Source organism: Seriola dumerili, unplaced genomic scaffold (genome assembly GCF_002260705.1).
Source record: "Seriola dumerili isolate Sdu_G_001 unplaced genomic scaffold, Sdu_1.0 BDQW01000116.1, whole genome shotgun sequence".
NCBI lineage: Eukaryota > Metazoa > Chordata > Actinopteri > Carangiformes > Carangidae > Seriola > Seriola dumerili.
Window position 1 is genome coordinate 789,608 of NW_019174371.1, and position 10,936 is coordinate 800,543.

Consider the following 10,936-nt stretch of genomic DNA (forward strand, 5'->3'; position numbering starts at 1 on the left):
CTAGTAGGTAGTTTGATTTCATAGGATGGATGTAGTTAGTAGATGGACGTAGCCTTGGTGACATCACCAACATGTTTTCTGAAGAGCAGTTTTGAAGCTCAGAGTGGGCTACTCCGCTGTTGCCGTTAAGGCAGCACCTCACTCCGCCTACCTCCCAGCTAATCCAAAAAATGGGCAAAGAGGTGGGGCATGTGTGCCGGTTTGTGGCAAGCATATGCTCACCCACCTGTCACTCAAAGTGGCCATGCCCACAATTATGCATAAATTTAAGTCTTAATAAAACGTAAACAGGTGAGTTATAGAAGCAGTTGTCATGAAGGAGGAAGTTAGCTATAGAGACCATGTACCAGGCTGTGAACATGTTTATTTCTGCTGTGAAGTTGGGAGTCTATAAGGATTGACTCACTTTTGGAGCCAGCCTCAAGTGGCCATTCAAAGAACTTCAGTTTTGGCCACTTCCATGTTGGCTTCATCTGTCAGCCCCAGAGTTCAGTTCAGCTCAGTATGAGGTCACTACTGAATATCTACTGTTTTTCACTGATCACTTTATTACTCTATCTATCTATCTATCTATCTATCTATCTATCTATCTATCTATCTATCTATCTATCTATCTATCTATCTTTTATTCACATTTTTTAAGAGTCAAACAGTGTTTCACAAGCCACCCTGTTGTCCTTTTCACCAAATCCAACCTTTGAGGAAAGGTCCAAGCAGAAAAATCTGGCATCCACTTCTCGCCCTGCAGCCGGTCTTTGCTATTCACACCCGAGCCCATGCCCACATCTGAAGGTAGATCTGAGCTGCTCTCTGTCTCTGCCATTCTCCTCTTCTCTCTTTTGTCTGTCCCTCTGGATTCATCCGTCTCTCCTTCTGTCGCTCTCTTTTAACCTCCCTGTTTGTCTCTCTTAGACTGTCATCCCTTTCCGTTAGCATCAATCCTCCACCCTTAGCTTTCGTCCGCCTCTCATTTCTTCTCTTTGCCACCCCCCGCCAAATCCAGCCCAACCTCGGTGTGTGGCGAGCCTGAATCACAAGGGGGAGGGGGGGGGGTGTAGGTGGTAGGAGCAGGTGTGCATCTGGCTGGCTATTGCTGCTGACTCGCATAAACGCTGAGAGGTGAGTAGTGAGCTGCTGGGGTTGAGGAATACAGCTGGCCTCTAATGTTGATGGACCTCCACCTGTTCTAATGTTTGCCAAAGGCCCAGCCAGGTGCTAGGCAGCATATGCACGCACACACAGAAACACACACACACACACACTCTCTCACACACACAAATCTGCACACATACAACCAATACAGGCATGGAACACATATGTGTGTCAGATCCAATAAGGATTCCCTGCTGCAGTAATTGCAGCACACAGATAGTGAGCTCATGAATCCTGGTGCAGGTTTATATTCTCTGCTGCAGGAAAAAAAAATAAAAGTTGTAATTTTGTCTGACTCAGAGAATATAAAATAGGACACCAGCTTCCCCACATAACTCTCTGCCTTTTCGAACTAAAGCACAAATTACTTAGACGAGTCAGGAGGTCAGAGCCTCAGCCTTTGGCTCGGTCACTCAGTGGCTGGGTGGGAACTTTAAGGAGCGAAATCCAGAAGGAACAAGCTGCAGCTTTTTAAGAGCCATTTTTCCTGCTTGCTCCGCGTCTGTCTGTCCTCGTTTTATCCCCCTTTGTCTCGCTCCCAGCTTTCCCCATGTTTCTTGTTTCCTCCATTTCCCCGCTTGCCCTCTGCGTTTTTTGTGCAAACACGGTACAACAGCTCACTCCTTACTCACGAAGCCCAGTGAAGGCGATGGGGAAAAAAAAAAAAAAACCAATAAACATAAGCCACAACTCCCCCTTGACTCTGCTGTCGTCTCCGAGATGTTATTTAAGTGCGACACATGGTCGATTTTTCCATTCCACCTGGAAGACCTCGCTCCCCTCCTCCTCTTCTTCCTCCGTCTCCAATATGGATTTGCGGTGTCCGTGCCATTTTACCTTACCTCCCTCCTGCCCAAGTTGGGGGAAAGAGAAGGGTAAATACACAAAGGGTGTGTGAATAATGCAAGGCGAACATTAAATGTCAGGGCTAAAAATTCACAATTTCCCTCTATGTTCTCACTGGCATTTGCGCCATGTTTTATGCATCTTATAATTAGTAGGGGAGTCTCAGAGGAGAGGAGGCCTGGCAGGGGGATCCCTCATTTCTGTAAGGGGTGGTGTTTTAAGAAGTTGTAGAACTTCATTTGAAAGGCAAATCTCACAAAGCATGGCAGGAATTTTTCTCTCAATTGATAAAATGCTAAGACATACATATGGGCTACAGTATATAGCCTATATATATATGTATAGGCTATATACTGTGTGTATATATACATATATATATACAACACATATATATACATATATATATATAAATATAAACACAAATAATATTACATAATATATTTATATAAACACATATATTTTTTTAATCTAAGCTTGAGGAAAGACAGCAACCGTGTTTTTTTTTTCCTTCTTATTTTAAGGTTTGCGCATGCGCGTTGAAGATAATCCTTTGTTAAACTGTTCGTGTCTCAACTTCTACCGCTCTGAGGTCAGTTACGATATTGCACGCATGATGCGCATGCGCAGACGTGTGTGGAAATTTTACCTGCATTAAGCCTTGAGAGGCAGCAGTAGCGTGTAAACGAGCTAATTACACTGATTTATCATCTCTGTGCAAAATCCGCAGGTAGTTTGAGACAGAATTGTGTCACAGGAGCAGAGCAGCTTCTTTCAGGAATAGATCAGTACGTACGTTGCGTGCGTGGCGGGCGAGAGAGAGAGAGGTTCCATCTACAAACTACATCCATTCCTAATTGAAAATCAAACTACCTACTAGCACCGTAAGGCAGGCAGCATCCAACCAATGATCAACCTGTTTTCATAGGGAGAATCTGTTTGTGTGTGTGTGTGTGTGTGTGTGTGTGGTGTGTGGTGTGTTGTGCTGTGTTGGTGTGTGTTAGTCTGTGTTTGGCTGTGGGACGGCTGCAAGAGTGTTATGGTGTCGATGTGATTTTGCAGGAGCGAATATGTTCCAAGAGATTCTTGCCAACTTGTTTTAGAAATTTAATTCATGAATTCCAATATGACTTTCAAGAATTCATCAGCTGAGTGAATAGAATAAATCAAACAAGACTCTGGCATTAATTGTTCAGGACAAGTCTCATAATTAAAAATACTGAGAGCCAGTAACATTAACTGTCAGCTTGTGTGTGTGTGTGTGTGTGTGTGTGTGTGTTGTGTGTAGGGGAGAGGGGTGCGAAGGGGGGTAGGAAGGGAGGGGTAATTATCATTAAAAATAATTCTGAAATAAAAACTTTGACGATTCGGAAATGAAACACGAAATCCATCCAAGTCTTCCCACTCATTGTAGGGCAACAGACACAACCACCAGGCCAATGTACCAGGTCAAGTGTGTTCTCTGTTACAGACCTCTGCCAATCTGTCTGCATCAAATTAAGCCACTGCAACTGATCCCCCTCTTTCATTCCCACCGTTATTTATTTATTTTTTTTTTTGTTTTTGTTTTTTACTCTGGGACGCGCCACAGAAGTCAAGTCAAAAGGCAGCTTTGTGACGAACCAAAGACGGAGAGAAAAACTTCATGATTATAAGCAGGAAAAGGTGATCATGGTGCTGGAAGCTAACTCCTACATGTAGCTCTCAATATTTTATGAGTTCTTTCAAAACCCACAGAGATGATTAGGGAGGCCTCGGCGCCGCTACTGACATCACCTCACTTTCACTTTGTGAGACATGCATGAAAAAAAAAAGAAAAGGCTTGCTAACAAGTCCAAGGAAAAGAAGAAACAGTGAAAGTGTTTCTGCCAATTAACAAAGCGTGGCGCGGATTAATCAGTTAGGACAAAAAAAGAATTCTGCAAAAGATGAGAAAAAAAAAGGGTTTATTGTTTTTTTTCTCAGACTCACAAGGCCTACAGCCGAGTCTGGATTGTAAACTACTAGGGCTGGGTCGAGCCCTCGACGACGCCTCTGCTCGAGTAAGACATATACCCAATACCACACACATATACATACACAAGCACACCACTGCATGAAGAAGCAGCCAGAGCCAGCAATAATGTCAGCGCATGAGCACAATTGCCAATAATGTTGGGAGACACACTCTGAAGGTCTGTGGTTAGAAAGTAGAACTCAAACAAATTAATATGCTATGCTGGCTCCTTCTTTTGTTGTTGTTGTGTGTTGTGTAGGTGTGTGTGTGTTGTGTTGTGTGTGGTGTGTGTGTGACTGTGTGTGATGTGTGGGAGGGGAGGGTGTGTCTTATCAGTTACATTCTCTGCCAATCTCCAGCTACACAAACAACAAAAGCCATAATGGTTCAATATTAAGGCCCATCAAATACCTCTGCTTAACACTTTACCAGGCTGATAATTAAGAAAACAACAGCCCTGTCAGCAGCACGCGCGCTGAAGTCATATCCAGCCACCATCACATGCCCCCTACCTCTTGCTCAGTGTTAGAAAGTCAGGATATGGTAACGCCTTATTTAAACTGTTTAGCTATAACACATATAAGACAAGTCATTGTCGGTGCAATTATTAAAAACACATTTTGTTATGTCCTTTCCATAGCTCAAAACAAATGATTATAAATTACTATATATAAGCTGATCATTCATTGATGGAATAATATGAGAAAATGCTATAGTAGATTATTATGTAATGGAGATTTTTGGAAGCTATTATGGCAAATGGCTTATTATACAGTAAACATTACTAAGAGACAAGGATTAGAGAAATAAGGTCCACGATGAACCAGCAGTGATGGAATAATGTAGTGTTAGTGTCCTGTAGTACAAAGTTAATCTATCAGCGAACATTCAGCGAACGCACAAAAAATAGCCTCAGTAATTTATTGGCAGAGCTAGGGTTTATAGGATAGTATATATTTAATATGTGCTCAACCATATGTGGCAGCACAAGGCTCTGTAATGGCAGCAACAAGAAGAGGCCATGGGGTCTTACCCCAGCAAGACAAGACCCAAGCTTGCAGGCTGTGCAAAAAATGCACCCCGAGACAGTCAGCCGATAGTAGAGTGAGTGGAGCGCGGAAAGCGTACCGACGCCACAACGGGATAGGTGCAGAACGGGCGGAGTGAGCCGGGACGTACCGCGAATTGGACACGAGCCAGGTAGACTGAAGTCCAGGACTGCAACACTCTCTAAACCACCCGCACAGCGTGGCTGAGATAGGAGCAGAACAACTAGTAAAGCATGACTCCGGCGAATCCGCATCGCCTGGAGGGTTCGGAGCCCGCTGTCGGCAGCATCTCGAGAACACTGCCTATCGCGCCAGCGAGGCATTTTTGCACGGAGCTGGGTCGTGCTGCCGGTAGACCCATCCTGCTGCATAGAAGCTTGTGGCACAATAGACTGAGAGTGAGACTACGAGTATCAGTATAATAACGTGTGATCTATAAACGCTACGGCTGCTGACCAAACAGAAATTACATTGAGGCTAGTGTAATTACAGCTCATAATCTTAATAGCATATTCGCGATAATTATTTGGACTAATGTGAATACAAATATATTATTTCTAATCAACTTGGTCAGCGTACCATGTTGCTTATCCTTTCTCTTAGCATGACTGATAAAAGCCACCATGTCCAATACATATACTCAAAAATCTCCATTACATAATAAATACTACCTATACATTTTCTATTATTCCAATCATGATGGATCAACTTATATTAGTAATTATACATTGTCTTTTTGGGAAGCTAGGGAAGGACATAACAAAAATGTGTTTTTAATGCACCTGACAATGACTTCTCTTATTTGTGTTGAAGCTAACAGTATTAAATAAGGCGTTACCATATCCTGACTTTCTAACACTGAGCAGCAGGTAGGGATGTGAGGGTGGGTGCTTGAGTATGACTTTCAAGCGGCGCGTTGTCTTGCTGACAGGCTGTTTGTTTTCTTAATTATCAGCTAGGTAAAGATTGTTAACAGAGAGTATTGAGGGGCTTAAATTGGACACTATGGTGTTTTGTTTTGTGTAGCTGGGAGCATTGCCAGAGAATGTACTGATAAGACCAACCCCCTCCCCTCCACAATCACCATCACACAACACCACAACACACACCAACACACACCACACACACACACACAACACACACAACACACACACACACACAGAAGGAGCCGCATAGCGAATAATTTTGTTTGAGTTACTACTTTCCTAAACCACCAGACCTCTCAGAGTGTTTCCCAACATTTTGGCATTGTGCTCTGCGCTGACATTTTGCTGGTTGGCTGCCTTTTCAATGCCAGTGGGCTTGTGATGTATAATGTGTGTATTGTGGTATATGCTCTTACTGAGGAGGGAGTGGGGCTCGACCCACCTGCTTGTCTCACCACACTCGGCCTGTAGGCTCTGTGAGTCTGAGAAAAAAAACAACAAAAAAAAACCGCTGTTTTTTTTCCTTCTTTGCCAGGATTCTTTTTGCCTAAACTGATTATTAATCGGCCACGCATTTAAATTGCAGAGACATTCAACTTGTTCTTCTTTTTCCTTTGATTTGTTTAGCAAGCCTTTTCTATTTTTTTTCATGCATGTCTCACAAAGTGAAAGTGAGGTGATTGGTCAGTAGGCCGGCGCCGGAGCTCCTAATCATCTCATTGGGTTTTTGAAAAGGAACTCATAAAATATTGGAGCTACATGTACAGGAGTTAGTCGTCCAGTGCACCCATTGATCAACCTTTTTCCTGCTTTATCATTGAATTTTTCTCTCCGTCTATTGGGTTCGTCACAAGCGGCTTGGACTTTGACCTCTGTTGCCGGGTCCCAGAGTAAAGAAAAAGAAAAACAAAAAAAAAAATAAAATAAAATAACCGGTGGAATGAAACGAGGGATCAGTTGAAGTTGGCTTAATTTGATTGCAGAACAGATTTGCAAGGAAGGTCTGTACAGAGACAGGGCTTGGAGCCGTGGTACATTGGCCTGGGTGGTGTCTGTCTTGCCACAATGAGATGGGAAGACTTGGAATGGATTTCGTGATTTCATCTCGAACTCGTGCAAGTTATTATTCAGAATATTTTTAATGAAATTACCCCCTCCCTTCCCTTACCCCCCCCCTGCACCCCTCTCCCCCTACCACACACACACACACACCAAAACCAACAACCCAACAACCACACACACACACACTGACAGATTAATGTTACTGCTCTCAGTTATTTTTAATTATGAGGACTTGTACTGAACAATTATGCCAGATCTTGTTTATTATTCTTTCACTCAGCTGAATAGAATTTCTTGAAAGTCTATTGGAAATTTCATATGGAATTAAATTTTCTAAAAAAGCTTGGCAGAATCTCTTGGCAAATTTAGCGGGCCTGCAAAATTTCACACCACACAAACACTCTTGCAGGCCCCACACCACACAAACACACACACACACACACACACACACACACACACACACAACCACAACACACACACACACACACACATCACACACAACAGATTGGCCTTCTGAACAGGTGTTGATCATTGGGTTGGATGCTGCCTGCCTTAGGGACTAGTACGGTAGTTGATTTTCATAGAGGTTTGATGTAGTTATGAGATGACGTACTGACATCACCAAGCATGTTTTCTGAAGGAGCCAGTTTTGGAAGCTGAGTGGGCTACTCCTCTGTTGCCCGTTTAGGGCAGCACCTGCACTGCCGCCTACCTCCCAGCTAATCCAAAACAATGGGCAAAAGTGGTGGGGTGATGTGTGCCGGTTTGTGGCAGGCATAATGCTCACCCCACCTGTCACTCAAAGTGGCCCATGCCACAATTATGCATATAAATTTAAGTACTTAAATAAAACGAAAACAGGTGAGTTATAGAACAGCAGTTGCATGAAGGAGGAATTAGATACTATGAGACATGTACCAGGCTGTGAACATGTTTATTTCTGGCTGTGAAGTGGGAGTCATATAAGGATTGACTCACTTTTTGGAGCCAGCCCTCAAGTGTGGCCATTCAAAGACAGCTTCTTCCACTTCCATGTTGCTCATCTGTTCAGCCCCAAGTTCAGTTCAGTCAGTATGAGGTCCACTACTGAATATCTACGTTTTTTTCACTGATCCACTTTATTTACTCTATCTATCTATCTATCTATCTTAACTTTATGCTATTATCTATCTAATCTATTATCTATCTATCTATCTTTTATTTCACATTTTTTAGAGAGTCAAACAGTGTTCACAAAGCCACCCTGTGTTGTCCTTTCACAAATCCAACCCTTTGAGGAAAGTCCAAGACAGAAAAAATCTGGCATTCCACTTCTCGCCCTGCAGCCCGGTCTTCTTTCTACCATCTCGAGGACCCTTCACTGCCCACATCTGAAGGTGTAAGATCTCTGAGCGAAGCTGCGATCTGTCCCTCCATAATTCTCCTCTTCTCTCTTTGTCTGTCCCTCTGGATTATCTTCAGCTTGCTGTCCTTCTGTCGCTCTCTTTTAACTCCCTGTTTGTCTTCATATTGACTGTCATCCCTTTCCGTTAGCATCAATCCTCCACCCGTTAGCTTTTACGCCTCCCATGACCTCCTCCAGTTTCTTCTTTTGCCACCCCCCCGCCAAATCCAGCCCAACCTCGGTGTTGTGGGGAGCCTGAATCACAAGGGCGGGGGGGGGGGTGTAGGTCGGTAGGAGCAGGTGTGCAATCTGGCTGGCTATGCTGCTGACCGTCGATAAACCGCTTGAGAGGTCATACTGAGCTCTGGGTTGACGAATACAGCTGGCCTCTAATGTTGCATGGACCTCCACCTGTTCTAATGTTTGCCAAAGGCCAGCCAGTCTAGCCAGCAAGTATGCACCACACACCAGAAACACACACACACACACACTCTCTCACACACACAAATCTGCACACATACCAAAGCTAGCATGGAACACTCATGTGATGATCATGATACTGAACACATAGAACGAGCATCACTGCTCAGTAATTGCACTCGCACACAGATAAGTGAGGCTCTGCAATGATTCTGGGTGCTAGTGTCTCTAATTCTCCGTCTGCGACTGCAGGAAAAAAAATAAGAAAAGTTGTAATTTTGCGTGACTCAGAAATATGGCACAACATAAATACCCACAGTTGGCGATGAGATACTTAACTCCTTCTCTATACTGCTAACACACAAGATTACTTAGACGATTTCAGAGTTGCTGAGTGGCAGCTCAGCCTGGCTCGGTCACTCAGTGCGCTGGGTGGGAACTTTAAGGAGCGAAATCCAGAAGGAACGAGCTGCAGCTTTGTATAGACGCATTTTTCCTTGCTTGCTCCGCGTCTGTCTGTCCTCGTTTTATCCCCCTTTGTCTCGCTCCCAGCTTTCCCCATGTTTCTTGTTTCCTCCATTCCCGCTTTGCCCTCTGCGTTTTTTGTGCAAAACACGGTACAACAGCTCACTCCTTACTCACGAAGCCCAGTGAAGGCGATGGGGAAAAAAAAAAAAAACCAATAAACATAAGCCACAACTCCCCCTTGACTCTGCTGTCGTCTGCCGAATGTTATTTAAGTGCGACACATGGTCGATTTTTCCATTCCACCTGGAAGACCTCGCTCCCCTCCTCCTCTTCTTCCTCCGTTCCAATATGGATTTGCGGGTGTTGCCGTGCCATTTTACCTTACCTCCCTCCTGCCAAGTTGGGGGAAAGAGAAGGGTAAATACACAAAGGGTGTGTGAATAATGCAAGGCGAACATTAAAATGTCAGGGCTAAAAAATTCACAATTTCCCTCTATGTTCTCACTGGCATTTGCGCCATGTTTATGCATCTTATTAATTAGTAGGGGAGTCTCAGAGGAGAGGAGGCCTGGCAGGGGATCCCTTCATTTCTGTAAGGGGTGGTTTTTAAGAAGTTGTAGAACTTCATCTTGAAAGGCAAATCTCACAAAGCATGGCAGGAATTTTTCTCTCAATTGATTAAATGCTAAGACACACGTGCGGATTTTACGGCCCGCGGCCAGACCCGGCCCGTGGGCCGTCTCAGTCCGGCCCGCGAACATCCACAGAGGAGAAAAGAAAAAGAAAAAAAAAAATCCCGCATTATAGAGGCATATGAGTTTGAACTGCTATACGATCTGATTGCAACAGAGGGATATTTTAATTTGGAGTGGGTGAAAATGCACTTCCTTGACTCTTGCATAGACAGTTCGATGATATTTCAGGATGAGTGCTGTGAAAAAGGGAAAAAGTTGATTCAGAATGTCGTGTTTTTAACACCGAGTGGACTTATAAATATTTTGTTACTCATGTGGGTTCAAAGGCTGTATGCCTGATATGCCAAAATGCAATTTCTGTTTTCAAAGAATATAATATTAAGAGACATTTTTCGACCAAGCATGCCAACAATGCCACCCACTATCGTCGCGGAGAGAGAACAAAGGGCCCTGAAATTGTCCTCCGATTTAACCGCCCGTCAGAATATTTTTGTGAAGCAGACGGCCATACAAGAGACAGTCACAAAAGTAAGCTACATGCTGGCTCAATAGCTAGCCAAACACAGCAGGTCGTTCTCAGAGGGTGAGTTTTTGAAAGACCGTATGGTTGAACTGTGCCCTGACAATAAAAGTCAGTTTGAAAAAGTCAGTCTGTCTCGTCGGGCTTACCAGGCGTGTGGAAGTGATTGATGCGCAGTCTCACTGATCATAGTAGTTAATTGAGATGTTAATTTGTAATATTCATGAGTATGATCATGTATTTTGTTTAAAAAGGCTAGTGAATAACACAATCAAGCCCACAAATCTATGTAACGGTAGTTTTAAAGTAATTCTGCCAGTAAATATTTCATGTTTAAATTTTATTTCCAATAGTGTGGCCCTTCACTACTTTAAAACGGCAGTTCAGTATGGCCCACTGAAAAAAATATTGCCCACTAATG